Raw genomic sequence first — 7,573 nt, forward strand, 5'->3', positions numbered from 1 at the left:
AACTGTATACTCCACATTATGACTGTACTTGCCACATATTCACGACCTACACACTTATTCTTGACCTTTTGACTACTTACATTTTGGACATTTTGACTGTATATTTCACATTATGACTGTACTCCCCACATATTAACAACCTACACACTTATTCTTGACCTTTGGACTACTTACATTTTGGACATTTTGACTGTATACTCCACATTATGACTGTACTCTCGACATATTAACGACCTTCACAGTTATTCTTGACCTTTTGACTACTTACATTTTGGGCATTTCGACTGTATACTCCACATTATGACTGTACTCTTGACCTTTAGAATGTATTGAGGACCTACACACTTATGTTTGACCTTTTGACTACTTACATTTTGGACATTTCGACTACTTACATTTTGGACATTTCGACTGTATACTCCACATAAACATGGGCGGCTGTGGCTCAGTGGTAGAGTCGGTCGCCCCTCAATTGGAAGGTCAGAGGCTCGATCCCCAGCTCCCTCAGTCTACATGTCGAAGTGTCCTTGGGTAAGACATTGCTTCTGGTGGCATAGCCATCGGGTATGAATGTGAGTACTCACTGACAGTTGGGCACTTTAGGTAGCAATCTCTGCCATCAGTGTGTGAATGTGACATGTACTATAAAAGTATAGTCCATTATGACTGTACTCTCGACATTTAGACTATTCACAACCTACACACTTATTCTTGACCTTTTGACTACTTACATTTTGGACATTTTGACTGTATACTCCACATTATGACTGTACTCTCGACATATTAACGACCTTCACAGTTATTCTTGACCTTTTGACTACTTACATTTTGGGCATTTCGACTGTATACTCCACATTATGACTGTACTCTTGACCTTTAGAATGTATTGAGGACCTACACACTTATGTTTGACCTTTTGACTACTTACATTTTGGACATTTCGACTACTTACATTTTGGACATTTCGACTGTATACTCCACATAAACATGGGCGGCTGTGGCTCAGTGGTAGAGTCGGTCGCCCTTCAATTGGAAGGTCAGAGGTTCGATCCCCAGCTCCCTCAGTCTACATGTCGAAGTGTCCTTGGGTAAGACATTGCTTCTGGTGGCATAGCCATCGGGTATGAATGTGAGTACTCACTGACAGTTGGGCACTTTAGGTAGCAATCTCTGCCATCAGTGTGTGAATGTGACATGTACTATAAAAGTATAGTCCATTATGACTGTACTCTCGACATTTAGACTGTATTCTCGACCTACACACTTATTCTTGACCTTTTGACTACTTACATTTTGGACATCTCGACTGTATACTCCACATTATGACTGTACTCTCGACATTTAGACTATTCACATCCTACAGACTTATTCTTGACCTTTTGACTACTTACATTTTGGACATTTTGACAGTATACTGCACATTATGATTGTTCTTTACGACCTAGACATTTTTTCTTGACCTTTTGATTACTTACATTTTGGACATTTCGACTGTATACTCCACATTATGACTGTACTCTCGACACATTAACGACCTTCACAGTTATTCTTGACCTTTTGACTACTTACATTTTGGACATTTCGACTGTATACTCCACATTATGACTGTACTCTTGACCTTTAGAATGTATTGAGGACCTACACACTTATGTTTGACCTTTTGACTACTTACATTTTGGACATTTCGACTACTTACATTTTGGACATTTCGACTTTATACTCCACATAATGATGGGCGGCTGTGGCTCAGTGGTAGAGTTGGTCGCCCTTCAATTTGAAGGTCAGAGGTTCGATCCCCAGCTCCCTCAGTCTACATGTCAAAGTGTCCTTGGGTAAGACATTGCTTCTGGTGGAATAGCCATCGGGTATGAATGTGAGTACTCACTGACAGTTGGGCACTTTCAGTAACAATCTCTGCCATCAGTGTGTGAATGTGTCATGTACTGTAAAAGTATAGTCCATTATGACTGTACTCTCGACATTTAGACTGTATTCACAACCTACACACTTATTCTTGACCTTTTGACTACTTACATTTTGGACATTTCGACTGTATACTCCACATTATGACTGTACTCTCGACATATTAACGACCTTCACAGTTATTCTTGACCTTTTGACTACTTACATTTTGGACATTTCGACTGTATACTCCACATTATGACTGTACTCTTGACCTTTAGAATGTATTGAGGACCTACACAGTTATGTTTGACCTTTTGACTACTTACATTTTGGACATTTCGACTACTTACATTTTGGACATTTCGACTGTATACTCCACATAAACATGGGCGGCTGTGGCTCAGTGGTAGAGTCAGCCGCCCTTCAATTGGAAGGTCAGAGGTTCGATCCCCAGCTCCCTCAGTCTACATGTCGAAGTGTCCTTGGGTAAGACATTGCTTCTGGTGGAATAGCCATCAGGTATGAATGTGAGTACTCACTGACAGTTGGGCACCTTAGGTAACAATCTCTGCCATCAGTGTGTGAATGTGTCATGTACAGTAAAAGTATAGTCCATTATGACTGTACTCTCAACATTTAGACTGTATTCACAACCTACACACTTATTCTTGACCTTTTCACTACTTACATTTTGGACATTTCAACTGTATACTCCACATTATGACTGTACTTGCCACATATTCACGACCTACACACTTATTCTTGACTTTTTGACTACTTACATTTTGGACATTTTGACTGTATATTCCACATTATGACTGTGCTCCCCACATATTAACAACCAACACATTTATTCTTGACCTTTTGACTACTTACATTTTGGACATTTCGACTACTTAAATTTTGGACATTTCGACTGTATACTTCACATAATGATGGGCGGCTGTGGCTCAGTGGTAGAGTTGGTCGCCCTTCAATTGGAAGGTCAGAGGTTCGATCCCCAGCTCCCTCAGTCTACATGTCAAAGTGTCCTTGGGTAAGACATTGCTTCTGGTGGCATAGCCATCGGGTATGAATGTGAGTACTCACTGACAGTTGGGCACCTTAGGTAGCAATCTCTGCCATCAGTGTGTGAATGTGTCATGTACTGTAAAAGTATAGTCCATTATGACTGTACTCTCAACATTTAGACTGTATTCACATCCTACAGACTTATTCTTGACCTTTTCAGTACTTACATTTCGGATATTTCGACTGTATACTCCACATTATGACTGTACTTGCCACATATTCATGACCTACACACTTATTCTTGACCTTTTGACTACTTACATTTTGGACATTTTGACTGTATATTCCACATTATGACTGTACTCCCCACATATTAACAACCAACACATTTATTCTTGACCTTTTCACTACTTTCATTTTGGACATTTCGACTGTATACTCCACATTATGACTGCACTCTCGACATATTAACGACCTTCACAGTTATTCTTGACCTTTGGACTACTTACATTTTGGACATTTCGACTGTATACTCCACATTATGACTGTACTCTTGACCTTTAGAATGTATTGAGGACCTACACACTTATGTTTGACCTTTTGACTACTTACATTTTGGACATTTCGACTACTTACATTTTGGACATTTCAACTGTATACTCCACATAATGATGGGCGGCTGTGGCTCAGTGGTAGAGTCAGTCGCCCTTCAATTGGAAGGTCAGAGGTTCAATCCCCAGCTCCCTCAGTCTACATGTCGAAGTGTCCTTGGGTAAGACATTGCTTCTGGTGGCATAGCCATCGGGTATGAATGTGAGTACTCACTGACAGTTGGGCACTTTAGGTAGCAATCTCTGCCATCAGTGTGTGAATGTGTCATGTACTGTAAAAGTATAGTCCATTATGACTGTACTCTCGACATTTAGACTGTATTCACAACCTACACACTTATTCTTGATCTTTTCACTACTTACATTTTGGACATTTTAACTGTATACTCCACATTATGACTCTACTCTCGACATTTGGACTGTATTGACGACCTACGCACTTATTCTTGACCTTTTGACTACTTACATTTTGGACATTTCGACTGTATGCTCCACATTATGACTGTACTCTCGACATTTAGACTGTATTCACATCCAACACATTTATTCTTGACCTTTTGACTACTTACATTTTGGACATTTTGACTGTATACTCCACATTATGACTGTACTCTCGACATATTAACGACCTTCACAGTTATTCTTGACCTTTTGACTACTTACATTTTGGGCATTTCGACTGTATACTCCACATTATGACTGTACTCTTGACCTTTAGAATGTATTGAGGACCTACACACTTATGTTTGACCTGTTGACTACTTACATTTTGGACATTTCGACTACTTACATTTTGGACATTTCGACTGTATACTCCACATAAACATGGGCGGCTGTGGCTCAGTGGTAGAGTCGGTCGCCCTTCAATTGGAAGGTCAGAGGTTCGATCCCCAGCTCCCTCAGTCTACATGTCGAAGTGTCCTTGGGTAAGACATTGCTTCTGGTGGCATAGCCATCGGGTATGAATGTGAGTACTCACTGACAGTTGGGCACTTTAGGTAGCAATCTCTGCCATCAGTGTGTGAGTGTGACATGTACTATAAAAGTATAGTCCATTATGACTGTACTCTCGACATTTAGACTGTATTCTCGACCTACACACTTATTCTTGACCTTTTGACTACTTACATTTTGGACATCTCGACTGTATACTCCACATTATGACTGTACTCTCGACATTTAGACTATTCACATCCTACAGACTTATTCTTGACCTTTTGACTACTTACATTTTGGACATTTTGACAGTATACTGCACATTATGATTGTTCTTTACGACCTAGACATTTTTTCTTGACCTTTTGATTACTTACATTTTGGACATTTCGACTGTATACTCCACATTATGACTGTACTCTTGACCTTTAGAATGTATTGAGGACCTACACACTTATGTTTGACCTTTTGACTACTTACATTTTGGACATTTCGACTACTTACATTTTGGACATTTCGACTTTATACTCCACATAATGATGGGCGGCTGTGGCTCAGTGGTAGAGTTGGTCGCCCTTCAATTTGAAGGTCAGAGGTTCGATCCCCAGCTCCCTCAGTCTACATGTCAAAGTGTCCTTGGGTAAGACATTGCTTCTGGTGGAATAGCCATCGGGTATGAATGTGAGTACTCACTGACAGTTGGGCACTTTCAGTAACAATCTCTGCCATCAGTGTGTGAATGTGTCATGTACTGTAAAAGTATAGTCCATTATGACTGTACTCTCGACATTTAGACTGTATTCACAACCTACACACTTATTCTTGACCTTTTGACTACTTACATTTTGGACATTTCGACTGTATACTCCACATTATGACTGTACTCTCGACATATTAACGACCTTCACAGTTATTCTTGACCTTTTGACTACTTACATTTTGGACATTTCGACTGTATACTCCACATTATGACTGTACTCTTGACCTTTAGAATGTATTGAGGACCTACACACTTATGTTTGACCTTTTGACTACTTACATTTTGGACATTTCGACTACTTACATTTTGGACATTTCGACTGTATACTCCACATAAACATGGGCGGCTGTGGCTCAGTGGTAGAGTCAGCCGCCCTTCAATTGGAAGGTCAGAGGTTCGATCCCCAGCTCCCTCAGTCTACATGTCGAAGTGTCCTTGGGTAAGACATTGCTTCTGGTGGAATAGCCATCGGGTATGAATGTGAGTACTCACTGACAGTTGGGCACCTTAGGTAACAATCTCTGCCATCAGTGTGTGAATGTGTCATGTACAGTAAAAGTATAGTCCATTATGACTGTACTCTCAACATTTAGACTGTATTCACAACCTACACACTTATTCTTGACCTTTTCACTACTTACATTTTGGACATTTCAACTGTATACTCCACATTATGACTGTACTTGCCACATATTCACGACCTACACACTTATTCTTGACTTTTTGACTACTTACATTTTGGACATTTTGACTGTATATTCCACATTATGACTGTGCTCCCCACATATTAACAACCAACACATTTATTCTTGACCTTTTGACTACTTACATTTTGGACATTTCGACTACTTAAATTTTGGACATTTCGACTGTATACTCCACATAATGATGGGCGGCTGTGGCTCAGTGGTAGAGTTGGTCGCCCTTCAATTGGAAGGTCAGAGGTTCGATCCCCAGCTCCCTCAGTCTACATGTCAAAGTGTCCTTGGGTAAGACATTGCTTCTGGTGGCATAGCCATCGGGTATGAATGTGAGTACTCACTGACAGTTGGGCACCTTAGGTAGCAATCTCTGCCATCAGTGTGTGAATGTGTCATGTACTGTAAAAGTATAGTCCATTATGACTGTACTCTCGACATTTAGACTGTATTCACAACCTACACACTTATTCTTGACCTTTTGACTACTTACATTTTGGACATTTCGACTGTATACTCCACATTATGACTGTACTCTCGACATATTAACGACCTTCACAGTTATTCTTGACCTTTTGACTACTTACATTTTGGACATTTCGACTGTATACTCCACATTATGACTGTACTCTTGACCTTTAGAATGTATTGAGGACCTACACAGTTATGTTTGACCTTTTGACTACTTACATTTTGGACATTTCGACTACTTACATTTTGGACATTTCGACTGTATACTCCACATAAACATGGGCGGCTGTGGCTCAGTGGTAGAGTCGGCCGCCCTTCAATTGGAAGGTCAGAGGTTCGATCCCCAGCTCCCTCAGTCTACATGTCGAAGTGTCCTTGGGTAAGACATTGCTTCTGGTGGAATAGCCATCGGGTATGAATGTGAGTACTCACTGACAGTTGGGCACCTTAGGCAACAATCTCTGCCATCAGTGTGTGAATGTGTCATGTACAGTAAAAGTATAGTCCATTATGACTGTACTCTCAACATTTAGACTGTATTCACAACCTACACACTTATTCTTGACCTTTTCACGACTTACATTTTGGACATTTCGACTGTATACTCCACATTATGACTGTACTCTCGACATATTCACGACCTACATATTAATTCTTGACCTTTTGGCTAACATTTTAGACATTTCAACTGTATACTCCACATTATGACTGTACTTGCCACATATTCACAACCTACACACTTATTCTTGACTTTTTGACTACTTACATTTTGGACATTTTGACTGTATATTCCACATTATGACTGTGCTCCCCACATATTAACAACCAACACATTTATTCTTGACCTTTTGACTACTTACATTTTGGACATTTCGACTACTTAAATTTTGGACATTTCGACTACTTAAATTTTGGACATTTCGACTGTATACTTCACATAATGATGGGCGGCTGTGGCTCAGTGGTAGAGTTGGTCGCCCTTCAATTGGAAGGTCAGAGGTTCGATCCCCAGCTCCCTCAGTCTACATGTCAAAGTGTCCTTGGGTAAGACATTGCTTCTGGTGGAATAGCCATCGGGTATGAATGTGAGTACTCACTGACAGTTGGGCACTTTCAGTAACAATCTCTGCCATCAGTGTGTGAATGTGTCATGTACTGTAAAAGTATAGTCCATTATGACT

The sequence above is a fragment of the Semicossyphus pulcher genome, unplaced genomic scaffold (assembly GCF_022749685.1).
Source record: "Semicossyphus pulcher isolate SPU_LCO1_2020_fin unplaced genomic scaffold, fSemPul1.0.p SCAF_7, whole genome shotgun sequence".
In the NCBI taxonomy this organism is placed as follows: Eukaryota; Metazoa; Chordata; class Actinopteri; order Labriformes; family Labridae; genus Semicossyphus; species Semicossyphus pulcher.